The sequence below is a fragment of the Sturnus vulgaris genome, chromosome 1, assembly GCF_052056855.1.
Source record: "Sturnus vulgaris isolate bStuVul1 chromosome 1, bStuVul1.hap1, whole genome shotgun sequence".
NCBI lineage: Eukaryota > Metazoa > Chordata > Aves > Passeriformes > Sturnidae > Sturnus > Sturnus vulgaris.
In genome coordinates this window covers 28,163,542-28,182,096 of record NC_142243.1, presented here as the reverse complement: position 1 = coordinate 28,182,096, position 18,555 = coordinate 28,163,542, and the positions used below count along the sequence as shown (strand labels likewise).

The window sequence follows — 18,555 nt, the reverse complement described above, 5'->3', positions numbered from 1 at the left end:
CTAGTTTTGAATATCCTGTTTTTACATTTCGTCCACAGTAATTTTTAAGTCACTAGTTATAACATAGTTCATTATTATGCGTTGTAGTTTTAATTCTAAATTTTGTTATTTTAAATTTAATTTTAATTATATTTCTGGATGGCAAAAGTTTAGGAATAAAGTAGTTTTTCGTGGCTTAGAGGCTGCAATAGGTACTAGCATTCAATTTCTGTGAGCTCTAGCAATTTGACATATGTTCTCATATTTGACATATGTATCTCAGTGTGACTTACTGATACACCCTGTCAGCCAAAGTCTCACCGGGCACGAAGCTTCTGCATACACTACAATTCTGTATCATGTCTTGATGTTCAAGAGATGGAAGCTGCTAGGTAGAGGACTCACCAATTTTTTTTCTTTTTTTTTTTGCTTCTGAACACAGGGAGACAGGACATTTATTCTTTTCATAGTAGAGAAACAGACATTATCACTTCTTCAATTATTGAAATTGTGTGGATCTTTGATACATATGCAACAGTGATTTCAATATACTGACTATAATTGATATATTAAAAGGGCATTGCTACACTTGATTTCCATTTTCCTGGACAGGATAAAATACAATTACAATAAAAACATTAAAGACTGACCAGAACTTCCCATGTTATTTGTCGAAGTGTTCATAATGCAGACATTAAGCATACTTACTTCAGAAAAACTGTTCTCATTACTTAGTTTCTAATCACTTTGTATGCACTGGGGGTGGAAGTAGTTCATCCAAAAGGCAATTTTAAAGCAGAGATTCTCAATATCCAAAACTAGATCACCTCTCATATCGCTGAGTACATAGATAGCATTATTGTTTGCATCTTCACTAGCATTCCAGTGCTGAGCAGGAGTACCCTTCTTGGATTTCAGAGTGGTCCATATTTATTTTGTTCCAGTTTGCAACACTAAGCAGTCTTGAGCATGCAAATTGGATTCCTTTTAAAGGTGTGGGATGTGTGGGGATGGGATGCTCTGACTGCAAGTGCATGTTTAGTCCATGAAACCACGTTAAAACAATTCAAAACTCAAAAATGAAGATAGTGTGAACATTTCAGAACCAAGTGATTAGCTTTATGAGTCCACTCCTATTTTATACTGCAAAGAACAATCACTTAATTCTGCTGGCTAAGGTAGGTTCTTAGGCTGAGTGTGCTTCTTCAAGTCAGAATTCAAGATTATTGCTGAATAATGGAATTCAATCAATTTTATGTCTAGGCTTCTCAAATAGTTTTGATAAATCTGAATCTACTCACTGGGGAAATAACTGACTCTCATTTGAAAGCATTACGATTTTTTTCACTAGCTGGTTATTTTCTTAGGCACTAGGTACTTTTGGCACAATGTACCTTTTAGTTTGAAGAAAACATTTTGCCAGCTATTAATACCTGGTGCAGAGATAGGTATTGCTGTATTGAGAACCGTGATAAATACATACCTGCTTGTTAACTTTTGTTTATTAGCTTATTCTGAATAAACATCCTTGTAGTTATTTTTATGTCCAAATAAAGCATCTAATCACTTGACAACTAAGCACTGCACTTCCTAGGAGACAGAAATCAATCCTCATGTTTTCTTATGAATATATATATATATATATATATATATGTATATATATATATATATATATATATATATCTGATTTTGGTGCTGAATTTGTTTTGGTTTTTATAATTCTAATGGGTTTTTTTGTGGGGCTCCTGAGTAGGATGCCCTTTTGCTTTTAGACTTTTTCAATTGCAGTACAACTGTGGGTTTTTCAGCTGTGTAGCAATCTGTATTCTTGTCTTTGCTTGTCTGGTTTTATAACTTGACCATAAATACATGAATTGAAGGTTAGTACTCTGAGCCCATAGGTGGGGTACTTGCATGGACTATTGGAAGCTGTCTCCTTGCTCTGGATAGTGTGTTGCCCCTAAGCATGTTGAATTGTCTCAAGGAGGACTTCTCAAACTGCCTGAGAAACCTCTGTGCGGTCCTGCTGCTCTGTGCCCATGCTCTCATGTACAAACCATGTACATGCAATGTGAATATCACTGCAGGAAAAAAGTTCAAATTTCTGCCAAATTATTTTTCTTTCTTAGATATCTATACAATGCAGGGAAGGTATATTTCTCTGAGCCCACTCCTCTCTTTCTTTTTTTTCCTATTTAGCGTTGCCACCTGTTGATGTAAAAAGGCTTATATTTTCTTTGCCCTTCCAATTATCCTCCTCTGCACACTCAATAGCCAGACCACAATTTGCACTTTAAGTAATCAAATGGATGTCTGCTTAGAAAACAATCTGATTACGTGCATGTAGTCTGAAAACAGTATATTGAAATTGAGTCGTTTAAAATGTGCACTATTTAAATACATTCCCGCCTTGTCTTATTAGGAGTTTGGGCATGTATGCTAAAGAGAAACGTTCAGCAGTCATAGCATATAGATATGTGTGCCTGTGTATTTCATTTCTGTCTCGCTAGTAACATTTTAATACAAAACATGTGTGAAAATGTATTGGTCTGATTAGCTTATAACTAATTGGGGAAAAAAAAAACCCCGAACGTATTTAGCTGTAGTGTACTAGGTATTATCATAATCCTTATTAGTGGAAAAAATACTACAGTTTTCATTTCAGCTCCTGTGCAGAAGTAGAGTGGGTTTTCATCACATCTTATTAGAGTAAAAATCATGTGGTATTTTTATGATTTAATTTCATTTTAATTTCTAATTTATCAGTACAATTTCTATTGTAAAATGTCAATGCATTTGGAAAAAATATAACTGCAGATAGATGTGACAATTTGTGAAAGTAGGTGACTTAGTGTTTTGACATTATGAATCTCACACTTGCAGTGTTTCCATTTGTTGTTTTATTTAAAAGCTTCTAGTATGCACATATCTATGATGCATCTATCCACAGGCCATTTACAGATTTTAGATATTACTGTGATCTGCCCGTGAACATTATTTAGATATGACTTCTTTGGATATTCACATATACTGATAAATGTCAAAAGTCAGTTCTTTGAAAAGATGAACATACTGCATAGAAACAAAACTGTGAGTTGAGAAACATAAATGCAAATAAGCGCACTACCTGGTTGCAAATTGCATCTAAAACAAGTTAAATCATGACAACATGTCTTACATGAAAAATATATACTCCTTATGTTAAGTCTTAAACAGTTTTCTTCCTCACATAAATTCTAAATAAAATTTTCAAACCTTTTGTGACAAAAAGGCTTTTTAAATTTTTTTTTAATCTCTCCAGAAAACTTTCTGCTAAATGAAGTTTCCCTCAAGGTGGAAGGTTTTAGGCTTTGTTTTGTTTTCATTGCTGATGTTCAGTTAGAAACTTATTCTGAAATGGGATGTCTTTTAAAATCTCTTAAGATTTGATGGCAGAAATATACGTAACTTGTTTTTGCACGAGTGGTTCCACTCACCTCAATGGACTCATGCTTGAAGACAATATTTATGAACTATTAATGGGTGAAACCTTTAGACTATAAATATTTCAGTGAAATTTTTTTTCATATTATTTTGTACATCATCAGGCACACTGATATTTAACCAAATCCTTACCAAGTTGATCTGTGCAGCTTGTTAAGGGCTGCAGTGAGCTGTCACTCCACAGACTACTAGACAAATTCAAGACAATGTGCATTCATATCACAGCACCTAGGCATAAACCAAGCTTACCAATATGATTCAATAACTCTGTGTGGAAATCTCTTTTAATAACTGCATTATGACTTTCTGAATAGAAATGCAGGGGCTTTGGAGATGGAATAATGTATATGCAGGCAGTTCACTGCAGTTAAAAGCAGTTCAAGACATGCAGAGACTGTGAAGGCCTTAAAATACTTCAAAATATCCATAAATATTAAGAGAATAGAAAATGCCTTTCTTATTAGGTGTCAAATTCCACTCTACAGGGAGAGAGAAGCTTCCCTATAGAAAGAGAATTCCTGACATGTTCCCTAAACAGCTTATAACTTTGTGAGCTAGCTGTCTAATTTAATTTATGGAGGTCTTTCATAACCTGTAGTATGGCTAGGTGACCTTTCCTTGTTGAAAAGTTGAAACTGTACTATATACACAGTCTGTGTAATATATACACTAAATATACACAGTGTATATTCATTATTTGTAGATTTTGGGATATTTTTGACATGATAAGGCATGTGTAATGAACTCTCTATAATAATATTTTTATTAAATGTTATTGACGATGTCATGGCTACATGCCTTACTTTGCATCTTGTTTAGACAGCTTTTTACTACATAGACATTAACACTTTACCACAGAGGAAAAAAAGCTAATTGGAGCTATTTCATAGCTAGTCTATGTTAAGACTTCTAATATTAGTCTAAACATTAGAAAAAAAATCTAAATTTATTCAAACACTATGGGTTTTTTGTTGTCCATGCATGTCCCACATCTATTCTGAAACTTTAAACTAAAGGGCTCATATTTCTGTGTAGAATTTTTTACTACTATTTTGGGAGTGTGGGTTGTTTACAGTAAATGAAATAATTGTGAGGGCTGTTAAAGTTAGTGTGGCATTAACTTCACTGTCTAAAAAATCAACTCTATAGCTAGTAGATAGAGTCACCTCAGGAAAAGAGTGTTTATCCTACGTTCAAATAGATATCTAAGGTAGACAGAATAAAATGCTCACTGGAGGTGACTCCCTTTCCAGTTAAGTAGAACCTAAGGAGTAGTTTGGGTTAGACACCTCCCTTTCTGCAATTAGATGGTGAGATGAATTTCTCTCTATGTTCTGCATGTGGTGACAGTTCATCAAATACTTGAATAGTCCTTGGAGCAGGAGTGGGAATTGGGCACCACTGCCAGATAAGACTTGTTGAACTGAACCATGCTTGCTTTGATAGATCTGATGCTGGTGTATGCCATATCTTTCCTTAGCTCCGTGGTCACCAATCTACTGAGCAGAAATGACTGGGGTAGAGGATTTGTCTTCCCAGTTTGTGCAACCCCTGCTTGGAGTGCAGTTTCCAAGTGCTGGAAACGAGAGCAGGGGAACACCTCTTTTGGATATTATTGTTTGAGCAGTGTTGGGAAATAGGGTGGTCTTCAGTGGTGTTACATACTGCCTCATCTTTAGTGTGCACTGCATTATTCTGTCACCTTTTAAACGTCTAAATGACATGCTGAGTACCTCTTTTCCTTTGGGTGCATTTGTGTTGCAGTCCTAAGTGTACACTGGCCTCTTCCACCTGCTGAGCAGCAGTGACCAGCCACTGTCCGAGCAGCAGCTGGGTGGGCACTGGGAGCTGCTGTGTCCCTGGGGCAGCTGCGAGGTGCAGCTCATCCCTGGCTGAGGTGTTCATCTCTGGCTATGCCCCAAGTTCACCCTGGGCATGGAAGCCTTACTGATTGCTCCCCGTGGAAACACTTGTTCTTGCAACTAAGTTCCTTCTACTGTTACATATTAGTTTCCAGGTTTTTTGTTGGTTCTTCTAGAAACTGTGGAACAGGGTTTTCCATACTGTGATGTGTTCCCACTGAGCAGTAGCATCTCATATCTGGTGGCAGTGCTTTGGGGAAGGAAAGGGAGAAGAAAAAGAAAGTAAAAACCAAGGGATGTAAGACATAAACATCACAGTTTTCCCATAGTAACAAATTTCTTCTGGTAGAGCTGTAATTTTCCTAACTAAAAACTTGGATTTTGGCTGACTGAAGCAAAGGTTGGTACTCAGATGTTTTTGTCTCATATTAGCTGATGAAGATTGTGTGGCCTTGGCTCCTTATTTTCACTTCATGTTCATATTTACTGAAACGGCGTATTCAGATATCAAAAAGGGCTAAATGGCATTTTGTCCTAACTGTTTAGTTAAATTGTACATAGCACCATTAGTTTGTAAGCTCTCTATTCAAACATTTACTTTACCAAGCTGTTAAAGATGGTGCAGGTTTCCTAATAGGAGAATGTGGGCTGGAATGTCATAATTTTATTAAGCTGCTGAAAAGGCCTTTCCCTGTATTTTCTTCCACCTCTACTACCCCCTATGGCCCCATCTCCAGCAGTAAAGTTTTGGGTGGCCATTATCTTTCCCCTCTTTAAAAGAGGCTGTGTTCAGTCCAAGCCTTACTCATACAAGTAGCTCCATCAGTGTGCAGGATAGAGCCCATAACTCATAACACAGTTTTAAGCTTTCTGAAATATAAGTACAATGTCTTTTGGCTGTGAAACACTGAGTTTATTGTTACTAGAAATTAATAGGACCTTAAAAATGGCTTGATAGTCTGATTTGGTTTTATATTTATCAGGCGTGTATATATATTTCTGTGCAATATAGATCATAGTAGAAAAACAATTTCCTTTTATTTACAAGGCAGTTGAGATTGTCATTGTATTATACTTTTTGGTGCACAGAATGTTCATTTTCTTTCAAACGTTATTCATCGAAAGAGGATAATTATGGTGTATTTCACAGTCTGCCAGAAGGAAAATGTATCTTTGAAAAGTTTCATTTCCCTTAAGTTGCTCATTTTCTATAGGAAGACAGAGCTATTAAGTAACATACCCATGACAAAGATTGATTAAAATGGCATAAAGGACTATCTTATCTCTAAGTACAGAGCTTTACATGTATAACTCCTATGACATTAAATGCAGTAGGTGAAATTAGCTATTGTATAAAAAAAAAAATTCACAGTAAATTGGTTCCTACAGAGAAAAAGGTGAGGGTAGGAGGGATAGCATGTTAAGTAGCAACAAGAAGTAGGAAGTTACTTATTGTTTCAGGATATGTCTATAAAGTAGCATCCAAATAATCACACCACATTCTCTGCTATCAGTATTGCTGGATTATTCTGCTGGGGCTCACTTTAGCTGCTAGACTGGAAACATCACCTTGCTGATGTGCATTCTCATATTGGGCCATCTACTTAGAGCAGCTCAGGTTCCTCTGCAGCATTCAAGGTGAATTTAGCCCAGGTCTGGCTGACCTGGAACAGGAGTATGCCCTAAAATGCACCTTTTGCAGGGCCTGTGGTGCAGACCTCAGCACAGGTGTCTGCAGAAGGTTCATATGACCTGTTCCACAGTATTCCCAGTGCTTCACTTGGCTTTACTGGGAGCCCTTTGTAAGCTTTGCACCTCATTAACCCAGGTAAGTGGGTCATACGCTTGCCTGTATGACAGCCATTAGTTAAGACATAAATGATAAGGGATATGAATGCAATATCCAGATATTTTGTTGGAGATTTTTTTCCCCTATCCACTGTAGACTTAGTAACACATACCATTTTTTGTTGTAGCAAAAACTGATCAGCTTACTCAGGCTTTTTTATTTTTTTCCTCCTTTTTTTCATAATTGTTTTTCCATTTCTAGTACTGAAGGCAATGGTTACCATGCTATTTATCTCTGGAAAGACTTGACTGTCATTTGAAAATGCACCTTGCAGGATGTGAAGCTCTGTGACTATCTCGTTTGTACATGACAGCAAAAGTATAAGTTTGCTTTTCCTGAAGTCTTTCTTTGAGTCTTTCCTCCATGTTGATCTTCCTCTGACTTTACTTTTGCTACCATGTTTCAACTACCATGTCCAGCTTAGTGGCATAACAGCAGATATAGCAGATGAGTGGCTGTTATTTAAAAGTACCATGTCATGCCTCAAAAATAGATATTTGTATAAGAGCATTAGCACAAGGCATAACTCCTTTTGCTCCTTATGAGTGTAATTTCACTGAAATGACCAGATTTTTATGAATGAAAATAAAGTACCATAGCTTAGGACGGAATATCACTTTTTTTTTCTGTATTAAAATGCAGCTGGAAATAATTAGCAAGTCTCAGATTAAAGCTATTACTATTAATATGAGTGCATGTGTGGATATTTTTAAAAATATAGGTTTAAGTGACACTTTGAGTTTTGTAATAGTGTAAATATGTGTCTTTTTCTCAAATTCACCAAGAATTCCATAAAAACAAGTGAATGAATTTCTTAAATTCCTCATTGAATATATATTCTACATTCTGTATTGATTTAGGTACACATACTTTTTTAATTTTCATTTTTTTTAGGGCTTAAGTTTTATTTTCTCCTGCTGTATAGTGCTATGAATAACAGTTATTACAGAAGTGAAATGGAACAGAAAGCCCCATCTTAGTTATAAAATAACTATATCCTATTATAGTACTTTGATACAGAGTTTATCTTTAATTAACAAAGTGAAAACATCTGTTATTATCTGAACATACATTTTGGGTTTCATATCAGTTTTAAAATTCATGTGTTTCTCTGCTTCTGAAGTTTTTCAGTTATAAATTGTTTGTCAATGTTAGCTTTCTTCTGAAAGCTTACAAAAAGTCAGTAATTAACCTACTACAACAGGTGTTTCCTTTCTTGGGGGAAGGAGTGCATGTGATTATTGTAATTTAGATTCCTGTGTGAGTTAAGGAATTGGCCTGTTATTAAAAAACATTGCAAGCACATAGAAAATGTTTAAAATTAAGTAGAAAGGTTGCATGAATTTAAGACTGACACAGGCTTAACCCCTTCAGGCTCTCTTTTCATGTGAATGATACTGGCATAGTTGTCGTTATGGCTTAGATTTACAGTAAGAAAGATATGTTTTTATATTGTGACCGTTGTATAAAAAGTTTCAATAACCATTTTGCAGTATTCAATTTGTGTAATGGTAGACAAGCATTCCCTAGGAATACTGATAGCGTATTACTCAGATTGTTTGCTCATTTAACCCTGCCCCAGGTGCCGGAATCTTTAGATTAAAGATACAGAAATAAAAATAGAATAGCCTAGCAGATCATTTTTGGCTGCTGTAACACATAATCATATCCTCTGATCCATTCTAGTTTTCTATTACTTGTTAATAGAAAATTTCAAGTTCCTTGAGTGTCTGCAAAAGGTGTCAGATTGACAGCAATTTAATTTTGAGTAACAACAGGAGAGACAGCTTCAGTTAATGCACACATTAGTATTACTGATAAAAAAAATGTAAAATATTCTAAAAATATTGATGATATTAAAAACCTGATAAGACCTCGGGTTGTGCGTATATACATTTGTCTTACTTACTAGAGACAGAAGTAGAATTTACAAGAGGAAATTAGTGTTATAATAAGACAAAAATATAAGATTCAGTTTGTTGTATTAAAAAGACTGAATTTTTTCTCTTAGTGGTGAGGTTTTTTTCTTCACTCTGCAAAGGCTTATATTAACCAAAGCAGTCAAATACAAATAGCTATAAATACATATTGGAGTCATGCAAGTATTTTACTAGTGCCTAATTGCTCTGCAAGGAGATAGGGCTTTGGGTGGGGTTTTCCATATTTGCTGTTACAATTAATTGGAAGATTTCTTCTTTCCCCTTCTTTCTCCATTTGTTTTCTTGCACCTCTAGTCATATAGCAAATATACTGTTAGCAGAATACTGTGTAGGAAAAGCAACAAAAAGAGCTGTTTGATAGTAGCATTGTTTCAGTCACATATTGTGGAGACCAAGTGCGAATCTGGTGATTTTGTGCACTTGTGCTGACGATAGTAAAATTAGAGGAGAGAAGGTTTGGTCAAACGATGTCATCTCTGTGACCGGCTCAGTTTTTTACCTGCTGCCTTTAAATCATAACCTCCCTCCTGACACCGTTGAGCACTGCCAGTAAACCACCAGGTTGTTTATAAGAGCACATTGTAAAATAGTTTGTGTTGGAAAGAATGAGCTGCCCAACAAATTAATGGCATTGTGAGGTGCTGCCTGCTGGGGTGAAAATAAATTGTAAGAAAATATGGGGAGACAAGTAATGGGCACTAGCCATGCTGCACAACACTTCTCAAACTGCTGCAGAGTGTGTGCCAATAGATATGGCAATAACTGTCAACAAGATTTACACTACTTTCACATTTACACAGTGAGAGTAGAAAGGTTGAAAGAGTTCTATAATTTTATTTAAAGTTTAGCGCCAACTATTTCTGGACCTACTATTTCCAGGCAACAGAGTTACAAACACACTGCTTGTCTTTCATATGTGTCAGTGGGAGGGTTTTTATTACCATCAAAAGTCCTTGAAATCTGACATCAGAAAAATAGCAGTGAAGCAGAAGTATATACTTAATTGCAAAATCCAAGTAGGTACAAATTTCACCTCTTATTGTATATGTTGTGATTTCTGATAGCACTAAATTGTGCTACCTATCTATAGCCCCAGTGGGTGGTTCCTGCAGGTAATACATTTTCTGGCTGTGCTTCTTTCCCTGATATTGAGAAGGCACAGCTTAAAGTCCCCATGTTGGCTTTGTTGTCCCCTTGGCATTGCATTCCATGCTGTAGAAATCTGCATGAGGCTAATTGAACAATTTTAAAGGTCCACTGTGCAGGGCTCGGGAGTCATCTTCCTTATCAGTATTCAGACACATGTCTTTACAGTTACAATAACTTTCAATAGTTGTTAGCACTGTAGAAATGGTAGAATTACAGGCTTGAGCTGAATCTTCTTATTCTGGTTTGCACATCTCAGTGGGACTTGTAAATACTTTCTATGTGTGCTACTATATAATGAAAACTCTGGATACTAGTTAAATAACTTCATCTTACCAGAATGGCTGATTTATGGTTTTCAGGGGATTCAGCTGCCAACCAGTAAGAAGCCTTTTTTCAAACTATGGACTAGAGCAGTGATGGATTTTTAATAGATTACAGAAGATATTTGTACCTTCTTTGTTTTTCTTTCCTGTGTGTCTATTACAGTCAGGAAAAAAGTTATATCCTTACAAAAACCCCAGTAATTTCAGAATTCAATAAATAATCTGAGGCTGACTAAACCATTTCTTGCATTACTTTATATCAACTTTATGAACAAATTGGCAGTTAGTGATTATTATTTATTTTTTCTGTGGTAACACCCAAAGGTCTTGGACACTAGGTGCTTTATAAACACAGATCAAATGGACATTTCCTGCTTGAAGAATCGGAGGCCCAAAGATAATTTAGGTTGGAAGAGACCTCCAAAGGTCATCTAGACCAACCGTCTCTGCTCAAAGCAGGTCTAATTGGATCAGTTTGCTCAGGGGCTTGTCTAGACCTTACACTCGAAAAACTCTAAGGATTTATGATCTAAAGTTCATTTGCTAAAATCTAAGGGCTTGGTTCCTGAATGCAAGGTTAAGAAGTCCAATTTCATACTGCATGTATGGCAGTCAGTATGTAATCAGCTTTATTTTCATCTGTCTAATTCACTCAGTCATAGACTTAGCTGATCCTCTAGTCCTATCCTAAAAGCTCCTTATTCAGTGTTAGAAATAAGGGTTCTCTACTGGGGACTTCCTTTTTAGAAAAGGCCTCAGAATAGCCACATCTGGGCAAAATCAGCACTGTCAAGTGAAAACACAGAGGAACTCTCACCCCTACTGGAAAAGTACACTGAAATTGATCCTCTCGTTACTTTTTCTGATCAATATTCCCTGCCTTTTCTTTTAAAGTTTGTAAATAATCCTTTTTGGCTGCTTCAGGTTGAGTCCCAGTATGTTCATCTCTTCCTTACAGACCTGCTTAACCCATTGATAGTCAACAAGGAGGCACATGTTAAATTGTAAGTTTGTGTTGAAAATCAAATAGAGCCAGTAGTACTTAGGGGAGCTCCCAGTTTCTTCGAGAAAGTCCTGCCCCCCCCCCCCCCCCCCCCCCCCGCCCTTTACCTGGACTCTAGATACAGTTGGGGATAGATTTTTCCTTCTAAAGTATTTAGTTTCTCCTTACTGACCTCTTAATTCATATTTCATTTGATTTCAACTCTACTTTCTTATGCAAAATCAGTTGAAAATTTAGGACCTCTGGATCACAAATAGCTCACAGACCTATAGAATAATGACAAAAAGCTTTGTAGAGTTGCAAGTGGCTTCGTATTTATATGACCTTCAACAGATAGTAAAACCTTTCTCATAGGTGGCCATTTTTGCTAGGCTGTGTGGGAAAAAATTATTAATGACTGGAGTTTTTATATTTATTCAGTTAAAATATTCTTTGCCAGTTTGGGAATGTTTAGAACCATTACCTAAGAACAGATAAAATGGATGATAAAGTCTTTAGAGCTTGAAAAAGTTATGCTAGTAAGAAACAATCAGCAATTTTTGTTACAACATCGGAAATAATATTAACATGTAGACACTTTGAGAATTACTGAGCAAGACGTAATCAGAAGACATTTAAAACATCAGAAAATAATTGCTGTATAATTAATTGGGATGATGGAGTTGATTAATCTAGCTCTGTCTGAAGCAATTTATTAAACTATCATTTTCTACAGGTAAAAATCTTCATGGTTAGTCTCATATGACAATGATTTTCAGCTATGATATTGCCAAAATATATAGAGATAGTTATTTAGATATCCATTCATGAGGAGATACATGTTTACTTTTTAATATTTTCAGCCTATGAGCCTTTTCTATAGTGAGACACAAAGACTTACTTCAAATACCACCATGATGATGTCATTTTGTTTATTTATAGATGTGTCCAGGTCTGTAAAACTTTGTCTGATGAGCACCAAGCTCTAATTGGGTGTAAATGCTAACCAAGTAAGACAGCATACTCTTCAAGTACTTTGCAGTAACCTGTATTTTAATTTAAGTGTCAAACCAGTATTAACATAAAAAGCGAAAGAAAAATTTCTGCATTACACACATCTACTGAAGGGAAGGTATCATGGTATGTGGCTGCAATATGTGTGTTTTTCAGATTTCCCATGTATTAGTTTTCGACTTATATTGCACCAAAAGACTGTTTTAATATAAGGAATAAAGAAGTCACTTTGATCAGACCTCTATGAAATAATTTCTCCTTGAAGGAAAGAATACTGAACATAAATTCTGACATTGCTTGTTGTGATAATAATGTTTAAACATATGTATTTAGAGTATTCAAAGTTAAGATCATCTGCTAATTTTTGTGTTGAGCGGTGACCCCTACTAAAGCCTTTCATTCTGTTGCTATAGGATTTTCTCAGGGTTGTGATTTCTGTATATAGGAAAAAGCCAATTTAATAAAAACGAACAGGCAAAAAAGATTGCAGTACAGCATATTAAAATGCCAATTTTTTTATCCCAGCTGGAAAAATTGTTGTTTTTCTTTCATTTTATTTACCTCGTACTTTAAATTATCCCTATGAAAAAGACAGACTGCAGATGGATGACTGACAGGGCTTTCTCACCTGAGCATCTCTTTGGCCACACTATATCTCCTTGGGAAAGGAGTTTAAAGCAGCCTCTGTTAAAGAAGGGTCCTCTGTTTTGAGCTGCTGAGGCTGGTTGCCAAGGTCTGTGTGATGAACAGAATGTCTCTTTTCAGACATGTTATTGCTACCTCAGACATATTCTGTCTGAGTATGAACGTTTGACATCATCTACCCAACTGCATTGTTCCAGTTACAATTTATTTATCACTTCTTACTCATGAGTTCATGAAGTATTGTCTGCTTAGCTAAATTACTTTTACATGTTGTGTCTTGTGTTCTATGTTGAATTACAAAGTAGTCATGTGCCAGAAAATTCATGATAATTTGTTGTCAGTACCAGAAAAGGCACAGATGAGAAGGGCTTTGGCCATATTTATCTAGGTAGGTTTCATGTAATTTTGTACAGCAGAGGTTTTGTGGGTGAGATGGCAATTGTTTGTTTGAATGAATAAAGGTAATAGTAAAGTTCACTTTCACATTATGTTGATTCAGCTAGAGTCAAAGGATATTCCCGGTATAAAATTATTACTATATTTATGGGGTTTTTTGGTCTTTTTGTAGATCATATTTCTGAGTATGAATCTTTTTATTTTTGAACAAATAGACCTATTTTATAAAACTAATGAGGAAACTAGTATGCTTAATGGCATATTATATCTTTAAAACTTCCTCCAAAGCTGTGCTAAGACTACCTCTACCAAATTGGTAATGTCTGTTTAGTGCCTTAGCATTCAGAAGTTATTTCTTTACAGGCTAACTAGAGGATTTTGCAAAATCTATTTTGAATAACTTGAAAAATGTCGAATAGGATGTCATGTCAAAATCTGAAAAAAAATCCCCAAATTGTCAGACATTTCTTGAGGGTAATATCAAGGCTTTGGGTGGCTTTGAGAGACAGGTAGTTAAAGAAAATTTCTCTTGGCAGCTGGATCATGGAAAAAGATTTGTTCTGCTGGAGAAATAAAAGGACTGTGTTAAAACAAAAGCTAATAGGAGAGAAGATGGCCTTTTAGCTTTAAAAGTAGAGGAACTACTTGCAAGAACTTGAAAGAGAGAGTGACATTGTGACCAGTGAATTCAAAAATCACTAGATTCCTTTCATTGTACATGCATTAAATATCTTTTGGTCTAGGCCACATGTTTGATTTTCCTTTTTTTTTTTTTTTTTTAGGGATTTGGGGCTCTTCTTAACATATGTTCCATCATTATAGAAATCTGACAGATCTATGAAGTTTATGACAAGTCTTGCCAATGTGAGCTGCTAGATAATTGACAAAATGTTGCTAGATAATTGAAAAAGAAAAATCCATTTAACTAACACGTACTACTTGTACAGCATGGTAGATGACACTGTTACATATCTAGCAACAAGAAATGGCAGAGCATGTGAAGTGGCATAGCTAGGTTATTTTGGCAGGGAAGTCAGATCAGTGTGTATTTCTTCCCCTTAATAGAAAATGGTTCATACTTTATGTTGAGACCCCAAAAAGGCATTACATACAGCCTAGACATTGTTGGTGTGGTGGTTTTCCATGATGATAGTGCTGCTGTAGGATTTATGCTGTAAAGTATGTGTGTTTACAGTGGCTCTGTTTTCAATGTAATCTTGAAGGTTGCCCTAATCTGAAAAGTTGATTAAATCAGTAAACAAAGTAAATCTCTTAATTCAGCGTTATGAAGCGTATGGGTGTTTGTTGTGCATCAGTTGAACATTTCCCAAGTATTTAGTAAACACCTGTGCAATCACAGGATACTTACTAATGAGTATAGTAGCCTATCCTTATGTGTCTAACAACTTTTGAATGTAAACGTTGGCTCCCAGCAGTCTTTATTAATGCAGTCTTCTTAGTAATGTAGGCTTTGTGAATTAAACCAACTGCGTCTAGAGATCACCCAACTTCTTATGGCAGAGGCTACTTTTTCTCTTCTTTGACTTCCCTGACCTCCCACAGCCATTGTTCTTACAGTGATTATCATCCAGTTCAGCATGCTTGCTTTTTAAAAACAAACCTGTTAATTTAGTGTATACTCCCATTTTAAATGAATAAGATTTGGAGAGAAAGTTAAGAAAAATAAGTTAGAGTAGTTGTTTACTTTATTATGGTATTTATGTATCCCCATTTCACCCACCCATAAGACAATACTTTTTAATTGGCACAAATACAGCACACTTGGAATTGGTACATGAATGCAGAACTGCATAGCTAATAGTTTCATTTAGAGGACCACACACAGTTGCTGCACATGTGAGGGAAAAAAGCTGACAGATGTCCACATCCCCTGGTTCTAATAATAATAATAATAATAAGCCTCCAACCTAACAGGCTGTGAGCAGGAAAGGCTCTCAGAGCACTGTCACCTTTTCCCCTCACTGAGAACCATGTACATTCCTGCAACTTCTTACATGATTTTTCCTAGTCCAGAGGTAGAAGTTACATATCTGAATGGCATACAATAAATCCCCTTAGGAGGAGATTAATTTGTGCTTCTTTCTTATACAAAAATAGTATCACTTTCCCCTACAATAATAAAACCTTGAAAGCCACCTCAGTCTCCTGCAAGAAAGAATAAAAAAATGAGAATTCTTTCACACCATAAGGAAGAGTGATGTGATGGTTCAGTAGTATCTGGAATTAGCAGATGAAGTACTTGCTGTCTCACTTCCCTGCTTCACAGAAAGCCTAATTTATTTTGCCCCACATGTAGCCTACATCAAGTTTTCAAGGTCTTTTGAAAAGCTTGGGTTTCAATAAAGAGGGCTATTTTTTGGCTCTTTCAGTCACAGAAAATTACATGATGAAAACTTGAAGACTAAAAAAAGACAAAAAAATAAAGAATTCTATTTCTTTGAAGAAAAAAAAATCTCATGGGTATGGGATATTAGACATAACTTCTATCTGCCTGAGACTAGTGGCATCATCAATTTTTGCCAGTCATTTCAAAGAATAACAAAAGCAGAGTTTAGGTATTTATAAGAGAGATTACTTTATTTACTTCTAAAATTTCATAAACTCAAAAGTTAGAAATACCGTTGTCATTTGAAAGTTAGGAACATCTAAAAACCGTGTGCTTTTACCTGAGGTGTTCCTTCAATTTTTCCCTGACATACTGAGTAGGTTTTGAAATATGCGTCACTGCATGAGATGCTCAGGAAGAAATGTTTGTATAGGAAGAGTCATGGTCTTTTAATTACAGACTCTGTTTACACTAATATCACAGCCATCAGCAACTGCATCCATGCAGTGTCAGCAGTAATTAGCACTGAATATATAGGCCTCTACTCAGGAAGAATTGCTGAATGTATGATTTAACAGCCCTGGAAGTGCTCCTGCATTATCCCACACAATAGCATTTTTAGTCTAAACTACAAATATCTGAAAAGGATTTGCTGTTTAAGTCTAGATCCCAGCTTACTCTGCACTCACCTCCCCAAGACAAGACCAGAGCAAGTGAAGATGTGAGGTGAAAAACATGAACAGTATATGAACATGAACTGATGCAGGAGCAAATGTCATTTGACATGAAAATTTTGGTCCCAGTCCCATTGCCTTTCATGCAGTTACGACTGTAGCTATGCTTGTTAAGGAGACAGTCCACTGTTAAGGCACTGATCAAAGAGTGCTTCAGTGGACTCACTTCTGACTTGCAGTGCAGCCTTAGTTAATGTAATGGAGGCTTAAATCCTCTACATTTCAGAATATTGCAAATTGAGTATCACAAGTTACTCGGACTAACTTATTTACACAGATTTATGCAAGCCTATTCTTCAAAAGAGTATTTTTCCTCTTCAGTGCTAGACACATCTCTGCAACATTTGTTTACTAGGTCACGGGTGTTCAAATCTGAGTTTCTTCTTAAACCAAATTCCTCCATCTTCTTAATAGCATGCAGAACATAGTCCCAAAACCACAGGGAGGGTAAATTCATTTTTATTTTATTTTTAAATAATGGAGCCATTATGCATTCTGAAATGAAAGTCTGCCTTCAAATGGAGGTTTCTCCTCTTCCCTCAGTCACGGGGTTTTGGGTGCAGAAAGCTCACTGAAAGATGGGTGAAAATTGTAAATAATTTAGAAAAAATACCATACATTCTAGAATCTCCTGCTCCTTGCTGAATTTGTTTTGGCATGCAGAGACACTAATGCACCTGTGGAGAGAATGTTCTCTGTAATGGATGACATCTGGTTGGAAGACAAAAGTGGAATGTCAGTAGACATTGTTAAGGGAATGACAGTGGTGAGAGCCAATCCTGCTGGTAACCACAAAGAGGTCTCTGAACAACTGTTTGAAAACGCACACAGCTTCCTCAGAACACTCAGCATATATATATATATATATATGAAATATCTGCAGACTGCTTACAGACAATGCTTTAAAAAACTCCAACCTTCTTTTTTGTTGTTAGAAAGATCTGCTCAATTTCTAAGACGTTTTAGAAGCTGTCTTAAAACAGACTTCTATTTCCAGTAATGTGTAGAACAACAGTGTAGCCATTTATATGGGCAAACTTCTGCTGTACATATTATTTCTTCTTCAGACAAACATAAGGATAAACCTCCGTGACATTTTTAATATGTTTTGAAATTATCTTCTCTTCTAGATCAAGTTTAGTCATAGTAAGTCTAAAGAGCTGTTCGGCCTTTTGTAGTCTTCTTAATTTCTTGGATTACTGAACTACTTTATTATTAAACACCTGCACAGTCCAAATAAAATTAGTTCGTGATGAACTTTGAATCAAGTTCAAGATCAAGATGCATTTGAGAATTTGACTCAAAATTAGGATACATTTCAGGCTAATGCTTAACTCTTATGAAAATTCCTCAATTTATTAGCTCTTTCTCATAAGTCATCCCTTCTTTGCACAGAAATAGATCCTGATGTTTTAAGATGGAGCATTCGCTGTATATGTATACTTAAATGTGTATGAATCAAAATAATAAATAAATGACTGAGGAAATACAAAGTAAATAGATTTATCTCTGCTTCTAAAGTTCCTACCTAAAAGGAATGGCTCCTTTTAGGTATGGCTCCTAATTTGCACTGATGGTATGCCTTATTACTGCATTCCTTATTATTAGAAATATATCCAAACCCCCATTATTTCCATTCATTTTTATAGGGAATGCCATGTAGTTCTTCTAGAAAGCAAGTAGAAAATACCTAGACTTCTTTGTTGCATGTGATTTAGAGTTCTTTCCTACCACCTGCCTTTAAGAACAAGCAAAGGTCTCTCCTTAATTATTCTTTGTATTCTGGGTAAGACCTAGGTACATAAAGACCCCCAAAAAAGTAACAGTGGAAACTAGAGAAGGCAAATACACT

The 18,555-nt window shown here is 35.8% G+C and overlaps 1 protein-coding gene across 6 annotated transcripts in view; it reads left to right on the top strand.

Annotated features, from left to right (window-relative positions):
• DGKB (diacylglycerol kinase beta) overlaps window positions 1-18,555 on the top strand; it is a 377,865-nt gene that overhangs the window by 302,717 nt on the left and 56,593 nt on the right. The window lies entirely within an intron of this gene.